Here is a 26777-nt window from a genome sequence, read left to right on the forward strand (position 1 = left end):
GAGACTGTGATCAAGAGTATCGAAGGCTGCACTAAGATCAAGAAGGATGATAGCAGCATGACCCCCTTGATCCAAAAGCTGACGAGCAGACTCAGTAAGGAGCGCTGACTTCGTGTTGTGTTGAGCTCTGAAGCCCATTTGAGTGGGATGTAAGAGCTCATGGCTATCAAGATAGCTGGCCAGTTGCAGGTTTACATGTTTCTCCAAGATCTTAGCTAAAATAGGAAGAAGAGCGATAGGTCTGTAGTTCTCCAAAAATGAGGGATCGAGCTTTGGCTTTTTCAAAAGGAGTTTAAAACAGCATGTTTGACGGACTGAGGGAGAATGCCTGTAGACAAAGAATTATTGAGTATTTTAGTCAGTGGTGAGACAATAATGTCTGCAGCCCTCAAAAGAATAGAAGGCAGGGCAGGATCCAGTGGGAGCCAGATTTAATATTAGAGAGTAGTTTAAGAATTAGAGCATCTGTGAGGGGTGAAAAAGTAGTTACTGAAGTCCCAGCAAGAGGGGGGTTTGTGGCTTGCTCATCTGACAGCTCCTGAGTGGGAGAAAGAGGAAACCCAGAGTATATCTTAGTAATCTTATCCTCATTTAAACAAAGAGAAGCTTACAGAATTTGTGCTCCCATGTGGAAGCATAAATGTAACAATAACTTTCATATGGATGAGTCCAATCAAGATCTTCTGGAACCTATCCTGCGGCATACCCTCACTCAGGAATTCCTACACGCACTGGTGTCTAGCAGTACTTCACCTGTGAGGTTAGAGATAGTGGAATTAGGTCCTTACTTATTGGTATCTGAGATCATCTTATGGATTGGTGCGAGAATATCATTACTGAAATATGCTGTAACAGAGATATTGTGTACTACATATCGTTTACAAACATCATATTTGGAGTTAATAAGAGAAAATCTACACCCAATGGGATACTATTTTTCTAAACGATATTTAGGTTGCAATGTTTCTGACAATATTTTCCTAATAATATATTGATATGCAGTCCGTCTCATGGCCAACCACCTAGGCTAACCTGCCCCTCTTCCTAGGGTTTCCCTTGGAGCCCAATTTCTGGCTAAAGAGAAAAAAACAACGATGTCCAGGGCCTGTAACCTAATTCATAATCGGTACTATCTTCTGCATCCCTGACAAAGGAAACAGCTGAGAGATGTGCTTGTCATGACAGCTGTTCTTGAAGGACTTTTCTACTATGTGGTTGACGTACCCCCATTTCAGAGGTTAGCACGCACCCAGGCAAGGTGGGGCGTTCTGTGAAATCGATACTGACCGAGAGGGTTGCTGGTGGTGTGCTGACATTGAATGCCTATCCGTTACTGTTATTGATCTCCCCTCCATGGAGCCCATACAAAGCGAGGCAATTTGCAAGGACCAGGTTGGTCCAGAATATGTCGACAGTAGGACATGAAGTGTCGTAACTAGCCTATAGTTTTCTTGGCTGTCGTAGGAAGGCATCAATAAAAGAAAGAATTCAAGCAATTTTATTTATTTATTAAGGTCTCATAAAATCTCTTCATTTACGAGCAAAAAAATAGCATTACACTAGAAAATTGATATCTACACAACCATCTCTGAAGTCACACCAGTGACATCAGACAAGAGCTCTGGGCCTAGATCTAGTGCAGCCCACCTCATTTCTCTGTGCATCAAGGAGTGAGGAAGCCTGAAGATGAAGAGTGCTGCCTTGGTGGGTGAGAGCTCAGTATCCCTTATTCAGTAGTATCTGAGTAGTAACAAACACTCTGTAAAGGATCCCGTGCTGAGATGTCATTTTCCATAGAATACCCACCAATTTGTCCAAGCACAATTAATTTGTTTTTACTTGTTCATGAAAACATCTGCTCGCTCTTTATAATAATCTAATATCCAGCTACTGACTACCCGGGCTTTTGTCCCATCATTCTGGGGCCATTCACACGCAAGACTCCCCCCAGGGAAAACACCCTGGAGGGTACTTAGCATCAGTATGGAGGCTTCCTCTCTTTCAGGCACTCTTCTCGTACTCTCTCTCACCAGATCATTGTAGCCCAGTAGACTTGATGCATGCCTGTCCAGCCAGCAAACCAAACACTCTGACTCCTTGAACGCTGGCAGCTAGGTCACAGCCATGCAGTCCAGGAAGCCATCCTCCCCACTAGGCCGTGTGTGATACTGCCATCCAAGGATGCCAAGAGAAGTCTACACAAAGGTTTCCAGCCCCAAATAACGTCACTCATGCCTCTGACCTGGTCACACCAGTTAAATGACCACTCGTTCTTTAGTGAGTGACCCCTACATGAACCTCTTCATAGGTCTCATAAGGCTCTTGAAGAAGTGTAATACATTTTTAATTCGTATGCAGTGCTGTGCTCATTTGTTGTGATTTTGCAAAGCAACATTGCAAGGATTAATTGTGTAGAGTGTGCTGTACAACTACGATATTCTCATCTGTGAATCAGTTAAGAGTTCTTCTGCATAGCTTCGTGCTACCCAGAGTCCTGAAATGCATCTGAAGCCAGATGCCTTCACCGGAAGGAAGCAGAGGCCGATTGCTTCCGCTATAACTTATGCATCTCATTTGGCAATGCAAGCATCCTGACATGCCATCAAAGTTATTCCCTCTAATGTAAGATGCATTGATTTTTCTGTTTCTGTGGCTGATAGGATGGCTTGTATTCGATCCCTGGTGTTCCGTGTGGTTACCCTATAACAGCTTCTGTCCCAATTTAGTTTAGATACAACAGTACTGACTTATTGCTTTCTCTATTAATACATATTTCTTTATCTCCTTTTGTATCTGTAAGTCTTATATCCACCACCCGAGAGCAAATCCTTTAGTATTGCACTAATGCTCATATCACCCTCCAGATAAACTGCCCTTGTTAGTTCATCTCAGTGGTGCCGCCAGATCTTCAGTCACATTTATTAATAGTGCCATCAGAAGACATTGGGCTTGATGGCATCACACCACAGCCAAACATTGCATTCCTTGATACTCTCTTCACAAAGTACTTTTGGAAACAAATATGACGATCCTTTTAATACTATCTGCAAGGAGCTGGTTAATGCATTTATTAGGGTATGTTCTAACTTAGGTTACCTACTAGCCCCAATTTTGATTATCTGTGGTCCTTCTAATGGCTCTTATTGTACTTTTCCGCATCACTAGTCGAAGTCTTTGACGTAGCCACCTATAATCTAGTTTGCCCTGCTTCCTCTCTTTATATTCACAGTGGCCTTTTATTCAGAAGTCTTCTCCTTCACAAGATTAAAAACCTGTCCATGTTGTCTCTTGCATCTGGTTGGTGGATTTAATCAACTTAGGCCTCCTAAAAAGACCTGTAGCATGTTCCGTTTTAGGGTTTTCATATTGCACATGCCACGGCCGCTAACAGAAATCTTGCTTCACACACATCTTTGGCCTGGAGTGCAGGTAAGGTTAAGCACCTTCATCTGTTGTGAGGTCACCAGTGGGCACAATCACTTTCCACGTCTTGATAGAGCAGATATGAAGGTCTTCACATATCTGTAGTGCTGGGGACACATGGGTTTAATGGTTCTCTCCTGAGAAATCATAACACATCATGTTGTAGAAGATAGAATAACCTTCCATAACTGGAATGGCAAATGCTCACTGTAAAACAACCATGCAAAAGCACAGATTAAAATTTAATAAGCATGCAGGTCATAGTAGTTTAAATGCTTCATTCACAACTGCCAGCAGACCTCCAAGTAGAGGTGGGCGAGCAATTGAATGCTCAAGCCATGGCCCATACCAAGCCGAACTTTCAAGTGGTTACTACCTGCCACCATCATTCTACCCAGGAAGTGGCATTAGGGCTTGAGCTGCTGACTTTGGAATTGGGGAACCAGGTTCGAGTCTCGGCTCTGGCTCAACATCCTGTGATTCTGGTCAAATCACCCAGGGCCTGATTTAGAGTTAGCAGAGGGGGTTACTCCATCGCAAATGTAACTGATATCCAGTCTGTCGTATTACTTTCCCATAATAGCCTATGGAGATCGTAATACGATGGACGGGATATCCGTCATGTTTGTGATGGAGTAACCCGTCAGCCAAACTCTAAATAAGGCCCTTAATTGCCCCATGCCTTTAAAAAATGAACGTGGCCTTGTGTAATGTAACTGATCTTTATGTAAAGTGCTCCAAGTCATTGCAGTCAATTTTGCACTATATAAAAACTACAGAAAAATGCACAAAGAGGTAAAAACAAAGAATGACCATAAAAAGGAGTGATGATAGATACTTTTTTAGTGGCAGATTACTACAAAGTGAAGCCAGAAAACCTGGATAGACTCTTGTTTACCCACATTAATTGTAAAAATGTAAATTAGCACTTGTATAGCGCACTACTCACCCGTTAGGGTCTCAAGGCGCTGTACTCATACCACTATGGAACCCCTCCTGGCTTTTCCCTGTGAGGCGCCCACTCCTGAGCACCCCCCAGGTGAAGCCAGGCATCCAAGTGCTGTTGGGGCGATTAAGCAAGCTATTGCCCAGAGTTGCAGAGTGGGACCCATGAATTAGATTAGGCACCGAGGCGAGAATTATCTGGTCAAGGGGAATTGAGCCCAAGACCTGCCGAAGCGGGACTTGAACCCTGGTCTTGAGCCAGATGTCTGCTTCAGGGTCTGCCACTCTAACCATTGAGCCACACTTCTCCAATTGTGTGATCTTAAGCAAATATTTTATTTCAACAGAACTTCTTCTTCCTCATAATTGCACATGAAAGCACTTTCAAATGTGTTAGTTCAGAACTCCAGATTTATAAAACCTATTGTGTTCGACTTAATAGACTATAATGTTGCTCCATCTATAACAATCTGGGCCAGATAAAGGGTTCACTTGACAACTGTCTTGCCTCTTATTTCTCTAATGGTGCTGTTACTAGAGTAGAGGAGATGACTGGAATGGTTCTAAGTTCATTTTAGCCATCACTTTGAATAAGTACTTCTCAGTGCAGTGCTGTAATGCGATGTATTAATGTCAAAGTTTCTGCATGTTAAAGAAATACACTTTTTTGAATTTTGAAGAGTCTTTATCAAATTCTACATGATGTTTGTTCTATGAGTTACACAGCAAACATTTTAATGGTGCAGCTCGTACACAGGCTTGAAGAGCTAATCAAATGTCTTGGCTGTGGTTCGTCACTCCCTGTTAATGTGTTGCCTCGCCCACTTCTACCTCCAAAGTGAGTAGAAGTGCCAAACTGAAGCTCCTCAAATCAACATTCTATAATATGACAATACTTCTTTGGAAATTTCGGAAAATAACTTTGGCACAGAGTGACAGTGGCAAACTTAAGTAACCTTACTATATACATTGTTTTTCCTTACAATAACACAACACTACACAACAAAAACACCGTTCACACACAGAATAAAACTGCATACACCTACTATTTTAACATACTTACATAATCCTTAAACTTGGTAGTACCTCCCATCATTCTACCACTTCTAATCTGCTAAACACTTTCACTCCCACAACACTGTCAACTGACTGTCCAATCATAAAACTCTCACCCTCAACTACCATGCCAACATGTTCAGGTTGTTTGTCCACCTTCTAACCATTCAAACCATCGGTTGCATACCATTTAAACCATCCTTTGCCAGCCATACTCCTATGCCACTATAGTGTTCAGCATCTTAACATTCACATTCTTTGAATGTTCATTCATCAGCTCTTTGCTACTACAGTGGTACATGGATGTGACTTTATGTTCAAAGCTAACACTATGAAAATAGCTCCATTATTGTTCAATGTCCAAAACCGTTCATTTTGGAGGGTGCGCCTCTACCAACTAAATAAAAACAACAGGCTAGGCTAAAACACAGTTCTTAGAGAATCTCTTTTCATGCCCTGATAGCTGTGACCCAAGGAAAGAATCATTTAAAGAGCAAAAAGACACCAAAATAATCAAAATTGGACAAGAGAAACCAGAGAGATGAATTTTTAAACATTTAAGGCAAAAGGTGCCAATATAAAGTAAAACAGCAATGTAAAAGTATCAGTTTGTGGTTTAACTGGACCTAGAAGTGACTTCATGCTAACCGCAATGGAGTAGTGGATGTTTTCACCAAGTGTGTTGCCCTGATCAAAGATTTTACCTTGGGACTTAGTCTGGCTAAGATCCAAAGCTGAAGACCGTGCAGGTCCCTCAAAGTTTAATTTGTCAATATAGATGCAGATGGTTTTGGCACCAAATGGGCCAACCAGGACCAAGTAGGATTTCACAGCCACTGAGCTTGCTTTGCTGCTGTGATAGGTTTTCTGCCTCGCCCACATCCAAGGTTTTATCTTTGAACAGTCACTTTTTTTCATTCTCAAAATACACTAGAAGGGCAGCTCTGGAAGAATGTACCAGATCAGGACTCCATAAGCCAGATTCTTTTACCACCGGGTCTTAGTTTTCAGGGTAAAAAATAGTACCAAGTGGCGTAAAAATGAATTTTCTTGCCCTCTGAGGATACGTGCTGCCCGGAGAAGCCTCAATATCTTCTCCCACCATTCCTCACAGGTGAAAAAAATGACAAAAACTTCCACTTTTATCCAGATCTTGGGAAGGTTTCTCCTGGTCACTCCTGCAGCTCCCAGCACCTCAGTATAGACTTCTAAGAACCAAGTCTCTCTCGAACTGCAGAGTCGTCAGTGGTTAGCTTGGCCCTCTTGGAGCCAGCTTTACTTCTTTTGCTGAGTCACTGGAGCAGGCAAACAGGAGGTCAATCGATGAACCCTTGGAGAGCAGTTCCAGTCCCTTAATGTGAGTAAAAGTCATGCCTCCTTGGGTCTTATTCTTACAGCAGTTAGGCATAGTCTTCTTTCTTCGAAATGTTTTCTTTCAATGTCAATGAGTGGTCTGTGGAGGTGGCAGTAGGGTGTCAGTCTTATTGTGCACAACAGCTGGTAATTGGAGAATTCCCTTCACCAAATCTAATCTCCTTGCCATATCCCCACCTCCTTTTGCAGCAGCTTCTCTCTGGGTTTACTGGACACTTCCCATTAGCCCTAAAAATAATGGCTTCTGCATTGGAGGGGCTCTGGTCCTTCTCCTAGCAACTCCCCTATTTAGATGTGGTGTCCTCCCCTCTGTCAGGGTATTAACTTATGGCTGCTGCTGAATGGGACCTGTCTAACCTGCATAAAGCAATATCTTCAGCATTCATCTGTCAGCACTGAGCTCATGTCTTCCTCCCAATAGATCTTCACAGCTGTGGCATCACCCGTCCAAATGCTTGATGGTTTATGCACTGATGACAACATTTATAAACCCTAGAACTGCTTCCTCTGGAAGAAGTCCAAATAGTTCCTCTATGTTGTACTTGTCCTCTGCCCACTCCACACTACTAGGTTAAGTGGGGTTATATAGAAAGGGACAACAAGGCAAAGTTAACTCATTGGCAATAAATGCTGTTTGTGGTGACCTTTGTGGTGGCCTGGTAAGCTTTATCAATTGCAGCTAAATATTCATATTAACCTCCCATTATACATGGACTGAGCCAAGATTGACCTGAACCTTCTGAATGACGTTCATGTACCAAAAACCGGTGATGCACTATTCCAGACAATATTCACTTTACACATTTGCATACGTTAAAAACTCTGCTACCCAGTACTCAGTCACAACCAAGACCTTTGTCCCTACGACCAATGTTATGCTTGTTCTTCTTTTGAACACCAGCAACATCCTGTAACTGAGTAAATATTTTTATATATTCATCTTTACAAATGTTTTCTCTATAAAAGACATGTTCACTTTTCCTTTGCTTTTTCCTACACCAACCTTTTTCCCTTTTATAGCTTTTCCAGTGTACATTCAACCCCTTTATCCTCGTTCTCCACTTTCTTGCTCTCTGACTATGTCATGTATCATATTCCATTTACTAGCTAAGTTCCCGCTGCCTTCTGAACCATGCATACATTATCACTTCAATCTCCTCTTCTCAATAACAACATGGCCTTTTGCTACACATCCCTGCATTCAAGAACTACACAGACTGTATAACCTGAACATCTGTAACCATCCTAAAAATCCCCCATTGTTCCCTCTACTTGCCTGTTCTGTTGCACATCTGTCAGTTTTGCCTGTACAGAGAGGATTTTTTATCAAAATAAGTGTTAGTCCCTTTTTTTAACTTTTCAACTTGCAGACTTTCATCAGAAATAATATACATGGCGTATCTTACCCGAGCTCTACCGAGGCTGGTTTTAAATAACGCCTAGGGCCCAGTCTGCTGCGACCAATGACTACCATTGCCACTTTGGGCGTTCTGGGGCTATTTTCACCTAAAACTATAAAAGTTTAAATCTCCTGTTCTCCGTATTGGATTTTTGTAGTTTTGGTGTCAATTTGTTTATTAAATTTTACTTTATTTTTTAACTCATTTTGGGAATCTTATTACTTGGTATTTTGACTTTATTACTCTTTTGGTATTGCATAAATACTTTACACATTTTCCTTAGCTAAGCCAGCCTGCTCTATGCTGTCACTACCGGGGGTGTACAGCTAAAGTTAATTTAGTGAATTTGAGGATTTACTCTGGCAAGAAGTGTTATTATTTATTGAAGTGGTCAGTTTCCCAGCCAAATAAGAATCAATGTCAATCAACGCAACATGCGTTATAATCTTCTACCATCAATATAAAAGTTCTGAGCTGCTAGATGTCCCTGATCTAGATAAACAACACACTTATTTAAGCTTCAGATAAATGTCATGTTTTGAGGCATTTGGAAAGGTAGAGTGCAGAACTCATTTGTAACACTAACAATATTAACTAAAGATTAATTCACAGCTGTGTAAGCAGTGGTATCTTTTCCTGACACCCCCCCACGGCCACCTTCAGAACTGTGACTCCAGTGAGTAACCAACAAAGATTCTAGAATCCTGACGAGGGGAAAAGGTGATGAGGTACAGAGGTGAGAGATGGAGATTGATTAGAGGAGAGTGTGAGGCAGGGGTGGCCCGCCATGTGAGCGGAGGAGCATCGCCCCCTTTGCTTGGTGTCCCCTGCCGTAAACATAAGCCAGCCACCACAGGTGTGAGGATAGAAAATATGAGTAAGAAAAAAAAGTAGAGGAAGGCCTAACGAATGGTAAGGAAATAGGTGGATGAAACATGAATAAAGAAGAGATTAAAAGGGAAGAAAAGAAATATGACAAAGGTTGATTAGTGAGAAGTAGGGGTGATGAGTTTCGGAAAGTAGAGAAGGTGAAAAAGATGGTGTGGGAGTTGGTTGCAGGAAGATGAATAAGCAGCCAGAGAAAGTAGGATGGATGGAGCAGGGTACTGATGAGTAAAATGAGTGATGCAAGTTTTGGAATGGTAAGCATGTACTGAGTTGGGGCCATTGAAGGTGAACAGAGGCAGAGGAATAAAGAAGGGTGAAGGTGGAGGATGACACTTGTGGCGGATGGGTATGAAGAGAAGGAAAGTGATCACATAGGCGGGTCATGAGCAGATAAGTGGTATGGGAGGGGCCAGGAAAGGAATGTGAAGAGACTGGAGGACAGTGGTAGAACAAGAAGGGAGGGCGATTGATGGCCTGGGAGGGTGATTGGTAAAGAGGGGTGATGGGAATGGGAGAGACTGGCGGGAGACAGGAGAATGAGAAATAAGACGAAGCATGCGAGTCGCTGTTTAGAAGAGAACTTTCAAGTTTGAGGCACTCACATTAGCTGCATGTTTCCTCTTTGTTGCCCTTAAGATACATTCTTCTCAAACAACTGACAACAAAATAGCAGTTGAGTAACTAGCCATCAAGTTACAAGTCCACTCATCAACCTCAGAAAATTTACTTTTGCCACGGTGCGCAGGTAGGGGTAGGAACATGCCTGATTTTATTTTGTTGCTCGGGTTGCCACCTTTGATTGCTCCTCCAATTGTAAATGTGATTATTTAGTTAAAATATACATAACCTCAGTTCTTTGTTGATCTCATGTCTGCTCACTGGTATGTACTGTATAATTTATGCCTTAATGTTGCTACTATTTAGAATGTGGAAAGCTACAAGAGAAGAAAGGATCCAAAGACATACGTGCCAGGCCTTATTACACACATTCATGTACCAATACAAGCTCATGCACACCCATTATTTCATTGCATGCACAAGACCATTAGCCACACAGACAGCTGCAGTGAAGGTGAGGATCGCAGAAGAGAGGGAGGTGGAGAGTAAAGAGTGAGGTGCACCAAGAGAAGGGTGAGATGCAGAGGGGATAGTAAACCAGAGAGATGTGAGGGTAACAGGGAGGAGGCTGAGGCACAAGAGAGGATAGTGAGGAAAAAAAGGAGGATGTTGAGGGGGAGAGAAGTTGAGTAAGAAAGACAGAGGAGGGCAAGCAACAGGGAAAGGCGCATGAGAAAGTTTGAGAGGAGAATGGGGGAGTGGCTAGGCTATCCATATTGGTGGACACAACTCCCTGAAGCGCCATCCACCGGCCCTACCATCGGCATAAACCCTGGACAGAGCCCTCCATCGGAGCTGCAGTGAGGCACGGGCGAGCAACTAGGTCCTTCCTCCAGCTCATTCCTGGCCACATATTTACCCATGCTTGGCTCCAGACGGCCTGTGTGACCGAGCCCCATGAGCTGGACTGTGTAACTGGCGAGCAAGCTGTGTGGGCCACGGCTGTTGGCAAGGCATCGGCTGCAGTTGATGCTTCATTCAGCCTCCCCTCCTTAATGTCAGCTGCATCTTGCCCCGACTGAGGCCCCAGGGAAGAGGGCCTGTTGATTACGTGAGAAGACAATGTGGAGGCCCTGAACTACCCATGTGAGCTGCTGCGGGGAGACGACTTGGTGATCGGCGCTCCTGGAACCTGGTGAGGTACCCTCTTCCCCATTGCTACACCACTCTCCTATGACCCTTCCCCCCACATTGGCGTCTATATTTGGGTGTGTTGGCGGGCCCTACCTGAAGCTGCTGCATGTAGGCAGATTCTTGGAGGGCCTAGCAGGGCCTCACCACCTTCTCTGCTTCCTCATTGGACCCCAGCTTGGCGATAAATAGCAGAGCATAAGTGGGGGGCCCACTCAAGAGGCTACCCCTAGGGGGACTCTCTTGACGGCCCACACCCGCTGGACCCTGTGAGGTGGCCTCTATTAATGGCTACTACCAATGCTGACACCTCCCACATCAGCATCACCATCGAGACAATGGGGGGACTTTCATGCACCAGGGCCTCCCATTAGTATAGCCAGCACAGCTCCCCCACATCAGAGTCAGCATTGGTGTGCGGGGGGAGCCCTTCAACGCACTGGGGCCTCTTGCCCTTCTTCTCCAATACTGACAGCTAGCTGTGCTTGTCGGGCTCCACTGCCTGCATTGCCCATGCTCAATGGTCACCCCCGCCTCAGCGTCATCATCAAGGTGTGCTGGTGGGGGCCCCTTGATGTACTGGGGCCACCTGCCTCTTGCTCCTTGGGGTGACTGGCCCAAGCCCCCCTCATTGAGACCCCAGACCTGTGCAGCTGCTGACTGGCTCACCAGGACCCCACTACCACCTCCCTGCTCATTCTGGACAGGGGGAACAGAGCTGGGACTCACCACCCGACCCGGAAGACAGCACCCTAGCTGCTTGTGTCCATAATGCTGTAGGATCCCCATACCATCTCTCCTGACTCCCCTCACTGTGCACCTTTGTGGTACCCCTGCAGCACAATGATGCTCTCCTGCTCAGGTAGGGGGGTGGGGCTGTGTTCTCTTGCCTTGCCTCTTCTCTGTGATGGACAGAGTTGGCTCCCGCTCCCCTCTTGAACCCAACTCTACATTCACTGAAACTTCAGCAAGACTACCTTAGTGGTTCTACGCACCATGGGCAGGCTATGCTCTGTCACATCTACTACACCGTTGACGGCAGTGGATCCACCCCCTGACATCCCATACACTCCATTACCTGGTCCTACCCTGCCAATGTACATGTTGAATAACCTGGGCAAAATGTTAGCTGCCGTAGAACACTCCAGAGTATTCATGGAGGCTAGCCTCGGAACACTGACCATAAACTGAGCTTCTTGCAAAATGATCATTGCAAGTTCTCCGACAAAGTCTTAGACGGGAAGGAAGGCTTGGGCACCTTGCACCCAATGGTGACCAAAACCCAAAGTGCAATCTGGGATTTTCAGGCCTGCGTTCGGCAACTCGAGGAGAAGGTGGAAGACACAGAAGGTCTCTAACAGAGAAGCAATGTACGTGTCTTGAGACTGCTGAAGGCCAAGACCCCATCTCATATCTGGAGACCTGGTTTAAGACCTTCACATCAACATTGGAGCTCACCCCCTTCTTTTCATTGGAGAGGGCTCATTGTGTGCCTGCCACCTGCCCCCCGGGGGCCTCTCCATGCCCCATGCTGGCAAAGCTATTACATTTCAAAGACCGCAATGCTCTCCTGCGGATTGACAGGCAGGCTGGCCCTCTCCAAGTGAAAGACAAAGAAGTCATGTTGTTCCTGGATCACACACGAACAGTCCAGCACCAGTGCACTACTTTCCTGGAGGTCAAACACCGCCTTCGCCAGCTCGGGGTGCAGTATTCCTTGCTGTTCCCCACTTGCCTCAAGATCATAGCCAGTGGACTCCCAGAATGACTCTCAGCAGAACTCTAAGACCCCACCACTAGTGACCCTGCAAACAGCTGGCAGTATTATTTGACCTTCCCCTTCATTTTTTCTCCAATTAAGCAGCTGCTGTAATCGACCTCTGATGTCAGACTGGATATTACTTTATCTATCTTGCTGTGTATCCCTGTCTTTGCTATGTACTGTGTTACACATTCCTTCCTTGCCCCGATGGGCCCCCAGCTCCCTGCCCTCCCCCTTTTATGCAGCCCACCTGAAGCACCCCACTCACCTGTGACCCCCTAGTCTTTTTCTCACCTTTCCCAATTGCATAGTGTCCGCTGGCAACCCCTGCAGGGCTCGTCAAGCTCAGGTCTCACTGCCAAGGGCACAGAGGAACACTGCTCTGCACCCCAACCACCTAGTTACCCTCCACGATACACAAGGGTTCCTCCCTATACTCACTGTTTGGGCATACTGCCGATTGTGGTAGGCTCTACTAGTTGACCCCAATTTGTTTGTCAAATTTATCTCCCCTTGCTCCCCCTACATTCATAGCCAAATGCAGCAGACAACCGTCCTACAACCCTAGCGCTGGTGGAGTGGTAGTCTGGTGACTCGGTGGGCATGATGAGAGCCTCTCCCCAACTCCTGTGCCGTTTGTTACTCCTTGCCCCCATGCAACCTCTCCCACTGATATTAATTTCCTCACACTAACCATGCGAGGTATGCATCCTGCTAGGAAACGGAATGCAGCCTACTCTTACATTAAGAGCCAATGCGTTCAAATAGTTTTCTTACAAGAAACACATACAATAGGGGAAGAACTGACAAACTTGTGCAAACACTGGAGGGGCCTCATACATAAAACAACATACTCTGCATACACCCATGGCACCCTGATATGCAACAAGCCTTGTCTCCCCTTTCAGGAGACATCCATAGTAATAGACAAAGAAGGTCGCTATGTATTTCTTGAGGGCTGTATTGATGGCTTGCCCATCCCCCTTGGGAGCATTTACGCCCCTTAGACAGACCAAGAGGCTTTCTGTGATACTCTTGCCACCGTACTAGCCCAAACAAATGCACTGTTCTGGATACTTGGAGGCAACTATAATTGTGTCCTGGACTACGACTCAAATAAATCCCAGATCCCCACTCTCCCCTGCACACAGGCAGCCCGTTGCAAACACTGGGTGCAACATTGGTCCCTTCGAGGTGCTTGGAGATCCCACCAACCTGACAGTAAACTCTATTTGTTTCATTTGAGACCCCATAGCCTGTACGTACGACACAATCCTTTCTTCTGCTAAGACCCCCCCAATGTCCTTTGTGCAGCACACCGACTATTTGGGGTGCATCGTCTCAGATCATGATGCCCACGTGTTTGACCTCCAGTGGACACCTCCCTATCCACCGATGCCCACCTGGCGACTCCCATGGGACTGCCTGGAGGACCTAGTCTTCGAGGAAGATCAGGGGTATCACATCCAACACTATTTCATCACTAATCAAGATACTACCACCAATAGAACGGTTGAGTAGGACGCCTTTAAGATTTTGACTTGGGGCCTCTGTATCCAACATATAGTGGGAGTCCGGAGAACCCTTTACAAAGAGATAATGGATGACAGAAAGCATCTCGTCTGACTCGGTGAGGCAGCTGACTATGACCCTGCCCTTGCCCCACAGTTGGCAACCACCAAAACATCCTGTACCGCGCTCTTAGAACGTCTTTGATGCTTAAATTTCATGGCTCATGCGGCGAGAATACATAAGGAGGGCTATAAGTCAGGCCGCCTCCTGGCTTTGCTAATCCGACAAGTTCCTGCAGTTACCCCTATTACCGAAATAGTCACCCCAACGGGCTACACCGTCCGAACGCTGGGTGAAATATTACAGGCCTTTCATACTTACTATTCCTCCATTTGCCAGGCCCCATCAGACTCCTCAGAGAAGCATTCCTGTTCATTCTTGACGGATGTCGGACTGCCATGCATCCCCACCACCACTAGGCTTACCCTAGACGCCAAAATATTGTTAGAAGATGTGGTAAACGAAATCAGAGACCTAGCCCGAAACAAGAGCCCAGGATTCGATGGCTTGACGCTGGAATACTACAGCACCTTCGCTACACTGTTGCCGTCCCCCCATGCAGAAATGTACAAAGCGCCACTACACAAGGGCAAACTCCATCCCTCTCTCTGTGAGTTCTTCCTGGTCTCCATTCCTTATTCAGACAGGAACCCTACCCACCTGTCCTCCTTTTGACCTGTAGCCATACTTGGGGCAGACAACAAAATTCTGGGGAAGATACTAGCTGACAGATATGCCCATGTCATTCTGAACCTTATACATGCTGACCAAAATGGGCTTCTTCCCGGACGAAGCACCTCCCAAAATATCTGTCACCTCTCCTATATACAAGATCGAGTCCCGGGAATGTTATCCAGTGTGGCCTGCCTCATATTAGATCTGAGGAAGGCCTTTGATATGTTGTCATGGCATTATCTCTTCCTCGTGCTAGCTTGCCTGGGGGGTGGGACCGTGACTCCTTGCCTATACCTGATTGCTCTACAACAAGCCAGCCTCATGGGTGCACCTGGGTCGCCTCATCCCCGCCCCCTTCTCAGTTAGACGGGGACCATAAAGGGTTGACCACCCTTCCCTTTACTCTTTGCGCTTGTGATGAAGCCCTTAGTTATCTGCCTGTGGTGATGGGGTCGGGAATGGGGTATGCCCCTAGAAGGTAGGACCCATGCAGCGTCCCTTTATGCAGGTGACCTCCTTCACAACCTGAGGGACTTCACAATGGACCTCTATATGAGATACTTTAGCAGCATTCGTGGCAGTTGGACTAAGTCAAGCACATACCCACTGTGTCTCAACCTACCAACGCACACCATTCACCTGGTCATGGAATTGCACAGTGTACACCTAGGAGGCATGCTCCTTAGGCATCTTCAAACGCAGCGCGCGACGCAAGGTACCTGTCCACTTTGCATCCCTAGCTCTCCTCCTAGCTAAAAGCGTGCTTACCCTTCAATGGTTGCCTGACAGTGACGGCCTGGCACGGAGCATTGCGTAAGTAGGGCACAGATGAGGAAGACGACCTCCGCTACTAAGAGTTTCGTCATTTGTGCAAGCGGCCTATCTCCCCCAGTGGTCCACTTTCCTTTCCCAGTTTTCACTAAGGGTAGGGAAAGATGACCACCCCCCATGATTTGAATGCATCACTTCCATGATCCTCCACCCCTGAAATGGGACGTCAATGCCACGACCCACTATATGCCCTTTTGTGTGTCCCCCCCGCCGTGCTGCTGTCGACCTTCTACCCCACCTACATACTTTGCACAGACCTACTTTACAGTCCTGCTGGAGCCTTCTGGTCTTTTCACCTCTCTTTCTGCCCCAGGTCATAGACTCCCCCCAGTTGTATCACTACGGCAGTACACTCTTTTCATTCCTATTGGCTCCTGACTGAGTCTGCCCGTGTGTTGTTTCATGTGTACTTTATTTCACGTTTCCATTGCCGATGTACTATTTGTGAGGTACACTGTTCAATTCTGCTGCCCTAGTGGGCTATACCAACTGGAACTGTTGTTTATAAGTAAAACCCAACAAACATAATTTCAAAGAAAAAGAGAGGAGGGTGCGGAAGAGAGAGCGAAGGGTGAGGAAGAGAGAGGAGGGCAAGGAAAAGAGAGAAAGGTCAGGTGGAGAGAGAAGAGTGTACTGGAAACAGAAAGGTGAAGGGGAGCGAGAGTCCGCTGACGCACGGTGAGAGGATGGCGAGGCCAGGAGAGAGTGAAAGTTGGATAAGGCAGAAAGAGCGGAGCGTGAGGTGAGAAAAATATGAGGGTGAAACGCAGAAAGAGAACGGCAGAGCAGGAAAGCAGGTGGATAAGGTGGAGAGAAAGCAGGGGGAGAAAAGAGTGAGATGGGAAGAAGTTGGGGGTGAGGTGACTGGGACAGCGAGTGAAACAGTGAAAGGAGGGTGAAGTCCGTAGAGGGGACTGACAGGCAGAGAGAAAAAAGGGGGCGGTGGAGAGGGCAGAAGAGATACAACCCCTAGTCTTAATCCTTAAAATGAGTAGACAGAAGCTGTCAGTAGGGTTGGTATGCAGCACACATTCTAAAAGACACCAGAGAGCTGGGTGCGGGCCCACCCATTCTTCTTCACGACCCTCCCAGATCCCAGGTCCTGGAACCGGGCCTGCTGCACGCCATCCTAGTTGTTTCCTGTATGCTCTGGGGAAAGGTGTGCCCTTAGAATAAAAGCAGGAGTTGGTAAAAAGACAGGCACAAACAGGGCTGAGTGGAACAAAAATCAGCCCTGGGGAAAAATGTTTGTCTCAGGACAGCCGACCCTCTTCAAAACTACCCCCAAGCCTGCAACCTACTGTGGAAATAAATGCCTGAGTGGTGGAGCGCACAGTCCGGCACTGGGCACGAGGTTAACGGATATGAACATTTGGGAAAAACAACAAAGTTGATAAGATTTTTGAGAAAAAAAAACTGTCGAGCCCGCCAAGGCTGCGGGATAGATGTTGAGCTGAAGAATCTCCCGGTATTGGCTAAAGAAAAGCAATCATAACTGGAATGAAGTCTTAATTTCGGAGATGCTGCTGCTCCCGAGAGGTTTTAAAACTAATGCTCGACTGTGGGTATAAGTGCACGGCGCTTCCTAATGGCACGGGCGCCTTTTATGACCCTGATCAATCACAGCTGAGATCGTGCCTGTGCTCTACGCTCGGTCTCGGCGGAGCTGGCGCGAGCTCTCCTGACAGGATGAGTGCGCAGCATCCGTCCCTCTCCCGCCCAACCGAGGAGATTGGCATTCACAGATAACTGAGCTGCATGGTGATTGCCGGGAATTAAAGTGATGTAAGAGGATTCATTATTGGATAATACTGCTGCTTATTCATCTTCTCTCGTTCTTTGCATCGACCCCTCCCCACCCTTGTGGAAAGACACAGTTTGTGATCATGTTTTATTTATTGCGGCCTCCATTGTGGGCCAGCTCCCACGTGCCTTTGGTGGGTGTGGTGGGGGGAGGCGGCGGAACCAACAAATTAACAGGGCGACCCGAGCGACAAGCATGGGTTCAATCTAAGAGCCCATACATGAATACATGAGCAGAACCTTGAAAATATTCAGCTTGTACTTGTAACTCAAGTAACATGTATCATATAAAATATGCTGAAGTTTCTTCAGAATGCAAAAAAAATTGTATTTCTTTATCATGCAGAAACTTCACTTTAGTTAATCAGATATCTGCATTCCGTAAGAGGTATTTATTTAAAGCGGGAGTAATAGTCTTTAATCATGGATTTAAAAACATTCATGCTTCCCATGATGACAATCTCACTACTAAACATTTTAATATGTACACTATATGTGGCCTAGATTCTTATTATGATTGGAGCAACATTATAATTTGCTAAACACAAACACAAGAGGCGTCTGTGCAGTGCACACTTTGGACTCATACATTTAAAGGTTTTTCCTCTGAAAATGAAGAAAAAGGAGGCTCAGTGAAATAATATATTTGCTTAGGATCACACAATTTGCTAAAGTGGGGAAGCCGATATTGATCTCAGGTTTTCTGGTTTCACATTGTGCAATTCAGCCACTTGATTGGGGTCCTCATCTCTACTTTTTCACAGCAAAGGTCACTTCTTTATTTTTAAATCTTCTTGCAGGAGGTTAGAGTGTGGGTGACAGGCAGAAGCCGTGTGAAGCTAGGCTCGTTTTTGACTGGAGGGTCCAAGAAGACCTCCAGCTGAGCCAGAGCCACGTATGTGGCTGAAGTCCAGCTCAAGCTTTCAGTGACTAGCCCACTTTCAGCCAAGAGACCCAGTTAGGTAGAGTGTGCTAAAGAAAAGCATTATACAGTTTGTCAACAATCTATTCCCTGTTGTAACACCTAAAAGTCATGCTAAGTTCCCACACAAGACTGTAGTTCTTTACATTCAATCCTGCTTCTCATCTCATCAACACTAAGCCAAGCTGACACATTCAACCAAGTGACATTCCTTAGCCGAGCAAATAAGGTGTGGCAGACATCACTAAAGCAAATTAGATCCCAGTTACTTGCAAATACAGCCCGATCCCTCACCACTGCAACATTTCATCGCAAATACAGTCTGTACCCTCTCCTTGTCTTAGTGACATTGTAAGAATTTGTGGGGCCCAAGTCAACATTTCTAACCGTGCAGCACACATGCAATGTGTTGAAATATTTGGAGAACATAAAACATTCCTTTTTTATAGAGTCTGCTTTGAAGAAGTGTTAGTGTTTTATGCAAAAGTCAGTCTGGGCTATCTTAGTAGATCAGGCTTTGTATCAAAGACCATGAGTGCTTGTGCTAATCGGTCTTTGCACCGAGGTCATGCACCTTGGTTGCAAAGTTGTTCAAAGTACTGCAAAGCACAATTTGTGCGGAGAAAACAGCCATTACATCACAAAATATTTTGTGTGCTGGAAAATAAATAACTTTGCAAAAGTTTGTGCTGCTTTGTGTCACTTTGTGTGACTTTGCCCTAGCCCAAACCCTTAGTAAAGCTGGCCCTAAGTTTCTGATAAGCATGCTTGGCTGTCAAAGTAGAAAATAGCTATTTTTATGACCAGCTTTATTATGTCAGGAATTTCGATAATCCCATTTAGTTCACCAGGGAGCCTCTTGAAAGGTGGGGGCCCTGGACAATTGCTCACTTTACCCATGGTTTAAAACGTCTTTGCTACTTTCTAACCAATACTGCCTCTTCATTTACTAAGCCCTATTTAATCACACGTACTGTGTATCCCGTCAAAAATACAATCTCTACTACTGCTCTCACCACTGAACTCCTTCCGCTCACCTAACAGTGAAACACTGCTTTTCATTCTCATAACTTTTGGCCCTGAAAAGATTGCAAACCAGTCGAGATCCTCAGCGTCACCGTGGTGTGCCTGCTTACCAAACACATTCATGTTTCCCAACTCCCAAGATTCCACCAATGGATAACTTGGTCTGACTGGCAGGATTCCATCAGTGTCAGTTACAAACGGTGCAAAACTTACTCAAGTTCTTCCACATAACATCTATTATTGAGCTGAATATAGAAATCAATCACAATAACTTTCTGCATTACACGAAACCATGTTTTACCACTTTTGTAGTAACTGTTGATCTGTTTGAGCAAAAAACGTTTATGTGAAATTCACAAATTTTGCAACAGATGGTGGAATATGTAGCTAATTGCAAATCCATGATTAAGTAGAAAAAGACAAAACCACTGAATCATATATTTCTAGTGGCCCTGCCTATTACCCTCAAAGCCGGTTTTGAAGTTCATCAGTGGGTCTGACTGTGACAAACTTTACGGCAAAATTCTGTTGCTTTTAGATCTTATCTTGGGTTGTAAATTTAATTTTTATGTCGATATATTTTAGCAGGATGTTGCTCTTAGATCTACAACCAGCTTCAAGACCATTTAATTGACCAATTCGGTAGCTAGTGATTCCTTAAAAACTACCTTTGTCACACTGAAATCACAAAGACCGATGATTTTTTGCAACCTTGAAGGTATTCATATCGCTTACTTGAAATGGTTCTCAATATCCTTGGTAGCTATTGACACCAGAAGTTTTGATTGTGACTCCTTGGAAGGTTGTTATTCCATAAATAGCCCTGAAAAGGAGATGGAGGATGGCAAAACGCGTGTCTGCTGAAGCAACTGGCAATATTAATCTGCAGTGTTTAACAAATAATTGTTGGCATCTTGTTTATGATTATGATTTTGTAAATACTGGGAGTGTATCTAATTTTGATACTGACATAATACATTCAGACTACAAAACGAACTGCAAATTTAGTTGCCAATTTGTGAACTCCTATTTTAGGGTGCCTCAAATTTAGTTTTAGTGTTTCCATTAATTTACCAGTGGCAGAGAGGTAACTGACAAAACCGAGCATCTCTTGATCTCACACATTACCTTTATTTTCTGAAATATTAATAACTATGAGGCATTTTTTCAAACTTTGTTTCCAAACACCACGTTTATTTCCCTATTGTCAAATAATTGCACACTGTCGTGGCAGCTATTTGGTATCCCAGCATTTGCAATACATGTGCCAACCCACACTTCCATTCAGGTAAAAAGACCCTTGTCAATACCCAAATGCTGCTTCACACTACTCTGAGACCTCCACAGATACTGCTTTCTTTCTCTGTGGAAACCCTGAATGCCACCATTCACACTCAGTGCCTACCCAGACCCATTCCTGCAATTCCTTGCAGATGCCAACTGGGTTGTCTGTCCGTTCAAAACAAAACAAAATATTTTCCAAGTCTCCTCATAACCTTGACCATCAATACTCTTCGCAGTTTATCAAACCCCAACACAGTGGCCAGTCCCTTGCCATTCAACCTTCATTTCAGAAAGAAATATAAATGAAGAAAAGGAAGATTTCAATATAGTCCACTTTTAGTTTCTGACTGTATTGAGTTAAAGTGCTGACTGTGTTAGTGAAGCTAGACCTACTGGCTTTGCCATTGTGTGCTTGATTTGTGGGTCCTTAGAGTGCTGTGATCTTAGTACTCTGACAATGTAGACACTTGCCTTCACTGTCTTTGCAGCCTCTACTACTGCAGGCCTCTCCAGAATGGGAGCCCGGACACAAGCTTACATGTCGCAACAATGAAATGCCTGTGTCACAACAGCATGACCCTAGACACCTGCTGCCCTAATCATGAGATAAAAGTGCAATACCCATATTAACTGCCTTGAGACACAGGGTACAGGGCTACTTGCACCGCATGTCACACATTTCTGTGAAAGGCATTTGCACTGGCTGCGCCGCCCCTCTGGCAGTGCCAGCAGATGAAAAATAAAATGATAGCTTGCTATGGTTTTATTTTTCACTATTTTTCATCTACTGTCTCAGCCAGCAGGTGCAGCAAGGGGCTGAGCTGGGCCACGGGGAGGTAGGAGGGGGGGGGGGGGGGGGGGAGGCAGGAGGGGAGAAGGAAGGGAGAGTGCACTAAGTGTGCATGCGTTTTTGGCCGGATGTCTGAGGCCGGCCAAACACACATGCGCACTTAGGTTTCTCCAACCTGGCTATGTTGAACAGCCAGGCTGGAGAAATTGCACAGACCCCAGGGGAATATACGTCGGAACAATGCATGCTGGAACAACGCATGCCTGAACAACGAGGTCGGAACAACGACCACGTTGTTACCACTAATGCCTTTACCACGAATGCCTTAAGAATGATTTTTCGGTGTAAAGGCATTCCTGGTAAAGGCATTCCTGGTAAAGGCATTAGTGAACGGCATGCATGGATCCAGCATGCACCCCTCTGCCCCCACCCCGACCCCTAAAAATTACTGTGACCCCCCCACCCCACCCCTAAAACCACCCCAACCCCTAAAATTACTGCAACCCCTCACCCCACCCATAAAACCACCCCAACCCAACCCCCACCCCTAAAACCTAAAGCACCCCAACCCCACCCCACCCCTAAAATCTAAACCATCCCAACCCCCACCCCCAAATACTACAAATACCCCGACCCCTCACCCCTGCCCCTAAAACTAAACCACCCGGACCCCCCCACCCCTAAAACTAAAAATACCTCGACCCCCACCCCGTCCCTAAAACTAAAAATACCCCTCCTCCCAAACCTAAACCGCCCGACCCCCCACCCCTAAAACTAAAAATACCTCTACCCTCCCGCCCCTAAAACTAAAAATACCCCGGCCCGCCTTCCCCCACCCCTAAACCTAAACCACCCCAACCCCCACCTCAAATACAAAAAATTCCCCGACCTCCCACCCCACCCCTAAACCTAAACCACCCCTCCCTCACCCCCAAAACAAAAAGTACCTTAACTCCCCACCCCGTCCCTAAAACTAAAAATACCCCTCCCCCTCAAACCTAAACCGCCCCACCCACCTCCCCTAAAATTAAAAATACCTCGACCCCCCACCCCTAAAACTAAAAATACCTGACCCCCGTTCCCCGCCCCTAAACCTAAACCGCCCCTAAAACAAAAAATACCCTGACCCCCACCCCACCCCTAAAAACTAAACCACCTCAACCCCCAAATACTAAAAATACCCTGACCCCCCCACCCCGCCCCTAAAACTAAAAATGCCCCGACCTCCCCTCCCCCACCCCTAAACCACCCCAACCCCCCCCCCCCAAAACTAAAAATACCCAGACCCCCCACCGCCGCTCCTAAAACTAAAAATGCCCTGACCCCCCCGCCCCTAAACCTTAATCACCCGAGCCCCCACCCCACCCACAAAAACTAAAAATACCCCAACCCCCCACCCCGCCCCTAAAACTAAAAATGCCCCGACCCCTCCTCCCCCGCCCCTACCCCCAAAAACTAAAAATACCCGACCCCCCCACCCCGCCCCTAAAACAGCCCAAATCCCAGGACCACTTACCTCCTCCTTGATCACGTCCTCCTCCTCAGCCGACTCCCTTCTTCTGTGCCTTAACCACGCATGTGCGTGGTTAAGCACATGCGTGGTTAATGCCCCGAACAAGGAAGTCGTGGTTAACGAAAGCGTTGTTCCGCTTTCGTTTTCCACGACTTTGTTGTTCGGGAGTCGTGCTTCAGGCTGCTTCCCGTCCCATGGCAGTGTCTGAGCAACAGTCCAAGCTGTTCAGACCAATCCTGGTGCTGCTTTCATTCTAACTTTAGCATGAAAGCAGTGCCAGGATTGTTGAGGAGACTGTGCTGGTGTCCTAGTGAAGGCTGGGACACCAGAACAAGAGGAGCAAGGTGGCAGTGACAGGAAGAGGTACGTTTAAAAAAAAAGAATTGTCCTGCCCACCCACTGCCGCCAGCCCCTCCTTGAGATCTGCGGCGGCCACCGCTGGATTTTACTGAATGTTTCTTGTATGTAATATGATGGCATTGTGAAGATATTAATTAATAAGGCAATAAACAATTTACTACTAAAGCAGGCATCTCCAGAATGGGAGCCCAGGCAGAAGACACTGGGAAGTGTGAAAATTTGACGGTCATAGTGTTAGATAACTGCAGAAGTACAGACTGCCCTTTGCAGTTACAATCATAAGTAGTTAGTACTTCAAAGATAAAGGTGATTGTGGCATTAGGTTTTGAACAAAAAACATATCAGATCAGATATAAAATCAATAGTTACCACGATATAACAAACTCAACTCATCGATAAATTAAAAAAACCATGAAATACCATACACACTGAAATAGTCCATATATTTCTTATGTACACCCAATTGATTAAAAAAATATCATTCTTCCTACATTAATTATTTATAGAATTGACCAGCAGCATAGCCGATCTGAAATTCTGTGGTATTCACAGACAGATAATACGGTCCATCACATGTTGTTAACGTTCTATACTGTTCTATTCTACACTTTAATAAAGTAAGCCTTTGCCAGTGCTTGTTGAGATTGTGAGAGCCCGTGGTGCAGTGTTACACAGAACACTGCTCGTTGTATAAACAGAATTGGGAAAATAAAATATCTAGCACTTTAAATATGGAAGTGAAACTGAAGAACTGTTTCTATTTCAACGTTGGTTAACAAGTGTATAATGGGGTCTATAAATCACCCTTCAGATGAGCGGTCGCATTGCAGGACTTAACGAGGATGATATGGCGCGGCCCGCACTGCAGGCTTTTTTCTTATAGGATGTTTGCGTGGTTCCTCCAGAGTTGCGCGATCATGCTGCCCAATTTTTTTATGCAGATGATACGCCTGGTAGACCATATGCCTAGTGCAACATAAAGGGGTTTTGCAAGACTATTGCAGTATTATAGTTGGATCAGCCGCATTAAAACGAATATGATTTCGGTGTTAGCTACTGTAAATTCAGTTGGAAGCTGGACTCTGGAAAAATCGAAATTAAGTATGTCTGCACAGTCACAGATGAGCCACTAACCACACAAACACTGAAAATGGATGACAGAAAATAAAAAAAACGTCAGTGTTAAAATGCTTGCATATTGGTTTGGACAATTCAACCCGACAACTGTTGTGAAAATAATCCATGCATTTACAGGGCAATATTGGAATGTTATTCTCGGGGCGGATGACTCGGGCTTCTATTGAGCTGGTCCAGTTAAAGTTAAATTCCCAGCGAGTTATGATGCCGGTCCTCACATCGCATATCTTGTCTCCAATTCAATTCTCAAACCAGAATGCCAAACTTTACAAACTGTAGTTAATGATGGGTATCACATATTGCAGTCTACTTTACATTTCTAACCCTAAATACGTGTTATATTAATTTTAACACGGATAATGCATGCATGTATGGAGGGTAAAACATGCACTGCTTCTAAAAGCAGACAGAAGAAAGATGGCAAAAGAAAGAAGACAGAACACAGAAGAAGACAGAAGACAGAAGAAGACAGAACATGGAAGAAGACAGAAGACAGAACACGACGGAAGACGGAAGACAAAAGACAGGAGAAGACAGAAGATGGCAGAAGACTGAAGACAGCAGAAGGCTGAAGGTGGAAGAAGATCGAAGGCGGAAGAAGAGAGAAGATGGCAGAAGAAAGAAGGCATGAGAAGATGAAAGATGTGAAGACAGAAGACAGCATGCCGTAAAGTAGACAGTGAAGACAGAAGACGGTATGCAGAAAGAAAAAAGAAGATAGACAGCAACACAGATAGAAAACAGAGAAGAAGGCATCGAAAAAAGAAGACGTCAGCAAAGTAAAAAAAAAAACATGCTGGAAGAAAAAAGAAAGACAGGAACAAAGAAAGAAGAGAGAGAAGACAGCAGCGAAGAAGGAAGACGTCTGAGAAGAAAAAAGATATAATGCAAGAAGAAAGAAGAAGTACCTTCAGCGTCGCAGCTACCGGGAAGGACACTGGCGAGTGTCCAATAGGAAGTGACTGGAAGAAGTACTAGGTCCGCAGGCAACTTGGCGTCAAGATCGTTGACAAAGATGACGACAGGAAGTGACGTGAAAACATTCTGGCCAACCCGAAGCAGGTAAATCAGAGCGACTTTGGAATAAGCCAATGGTAGGTTCAGATAAGTAAGGGGCTGGTTCCAAGCCCCCTTTAAGTTTTGTTTTTTTACTAACAAAAGATTTTGCAAGCACGCGCACGAGCATGCGTGGAGGCAAATCCTAATAAGCATTTGCAATGCAATGGGTCTCGCATTTGCTCGACTTTGAGCTATTAACGTAATAAAGTCCTAACCAGACATTTATTGCCACATAAATTAAAATGAAAAGCAATACAGTTTTACATAAGCGAGCCGTTTTAAAGTGCCACCCCATGAGCATGACGGAATACACAAAAGGAAACAGAAGTTCACTCACCGTCAAACGTGTTGGCAAATGTGCAATTATCCATGTAACAGAGTTGATGTCATTCAAAGCGTTCGACTACTGCCCAGCAAGATCGTGCTGGGTAGTAAATTAAAAAAAAAGTCTGTCCAGAAGCCATATGGAAAAGATGGAACTTCTTATGTTTTTAGTAGTTGGTCAGTGTGCTCGAGGAGGGCTGCACACTGGAAAAGGCATGCCTTTCACAAATTAAAGTATGCGATTTTTAAAAGGCAAGCCCACGAACCAACTAAACTGATGGGTGTGCGGTGGGTGTGGTTAAAAGCCCACAGAGATTACAAACAGCAGGCTAGAGCGCTTGCACACCCGACCCTAAAAAGGGGGCATTGAAGAAATATATGCAGTGTACTTTCATCCTTTCTGTTTCAAAACCTGTAGCAGAGATGTTATTTGTAAAGGAATCTTCCCTTCCCACTTCCTCAAATTGCATTTCATAGAACATGCGAAAAACAAAACAAGCTATTCTGTTTTAGTATTTGTAGGCCTTCACATCACCTTAAAATAAGATCACACTGCTTACTAATGCCTCATGGTCTCGTTCTTTATTTCTTAGATTCTTAGATCTCTTTAAAATACTTTGGACCTTATTTAGACCTCGGTGAATGGGATACTCCAGCACAAAAATGATGGAGTTCCCGTCCATCAAATTGCAAGTGCCATAAGTATAAATGCACTTGTAATACTGTGGACAGGCTATCTGCCACATTCTCTGCCAATCTCTAATTCAGACTGTTTTAAAAAAATATATATTTTATTTGTGATTTTCTGTAATACAGAACAATAGCAACATGCGACATTCAGTGCTGAAAGCATACTTTGACCAGCAGTACATACGAAAAATATT

General features: G+C 45.2%; 1 long non-coding RNA gene across 2 annotated transcripts in view; it reads right to left on the reverse strand.

Moving 5' to 3' along the window:
* LOC138301913 (uncharacterized) overlaps nucleotides 1–26105 on the reverse strand; it is a 149303-nt gene extending 123198 nt beyond the window's left edge. Inside the window, exon 1 of one of the 2 annotated variants that reach the window (XR_011205160.1) lies at nucleotides 25907–26105. This is a non-coding gene — a long non-coding RNA (uncharacterized lncRNA). Of the gene's footprint in view, nucleotides 1–25418; nucleotides 25517–25906 lie in introns of those variants that run through there. The other variant, XR_011205159.1, reaches the window with a different exon arrangement.
* Between the last annotated feature and the right edge of the window lie 672 nt (nucleotides 26106–26777).

Source organism: Pleurodeles waltl, chromosome 6 (genome assembly GCF_031143425.1).
Source record: "Pleurodeles waltl isolate 20211129_DDA chromosome 6, aPleWal1.hap1.20221129, whole genome shotgun sequence".
NCBI lineage: Eukaryota > Metazoa > Chordata > Amphibia > Caudata > Salamandridae > Pleurodeles > Pleurodeles waltl.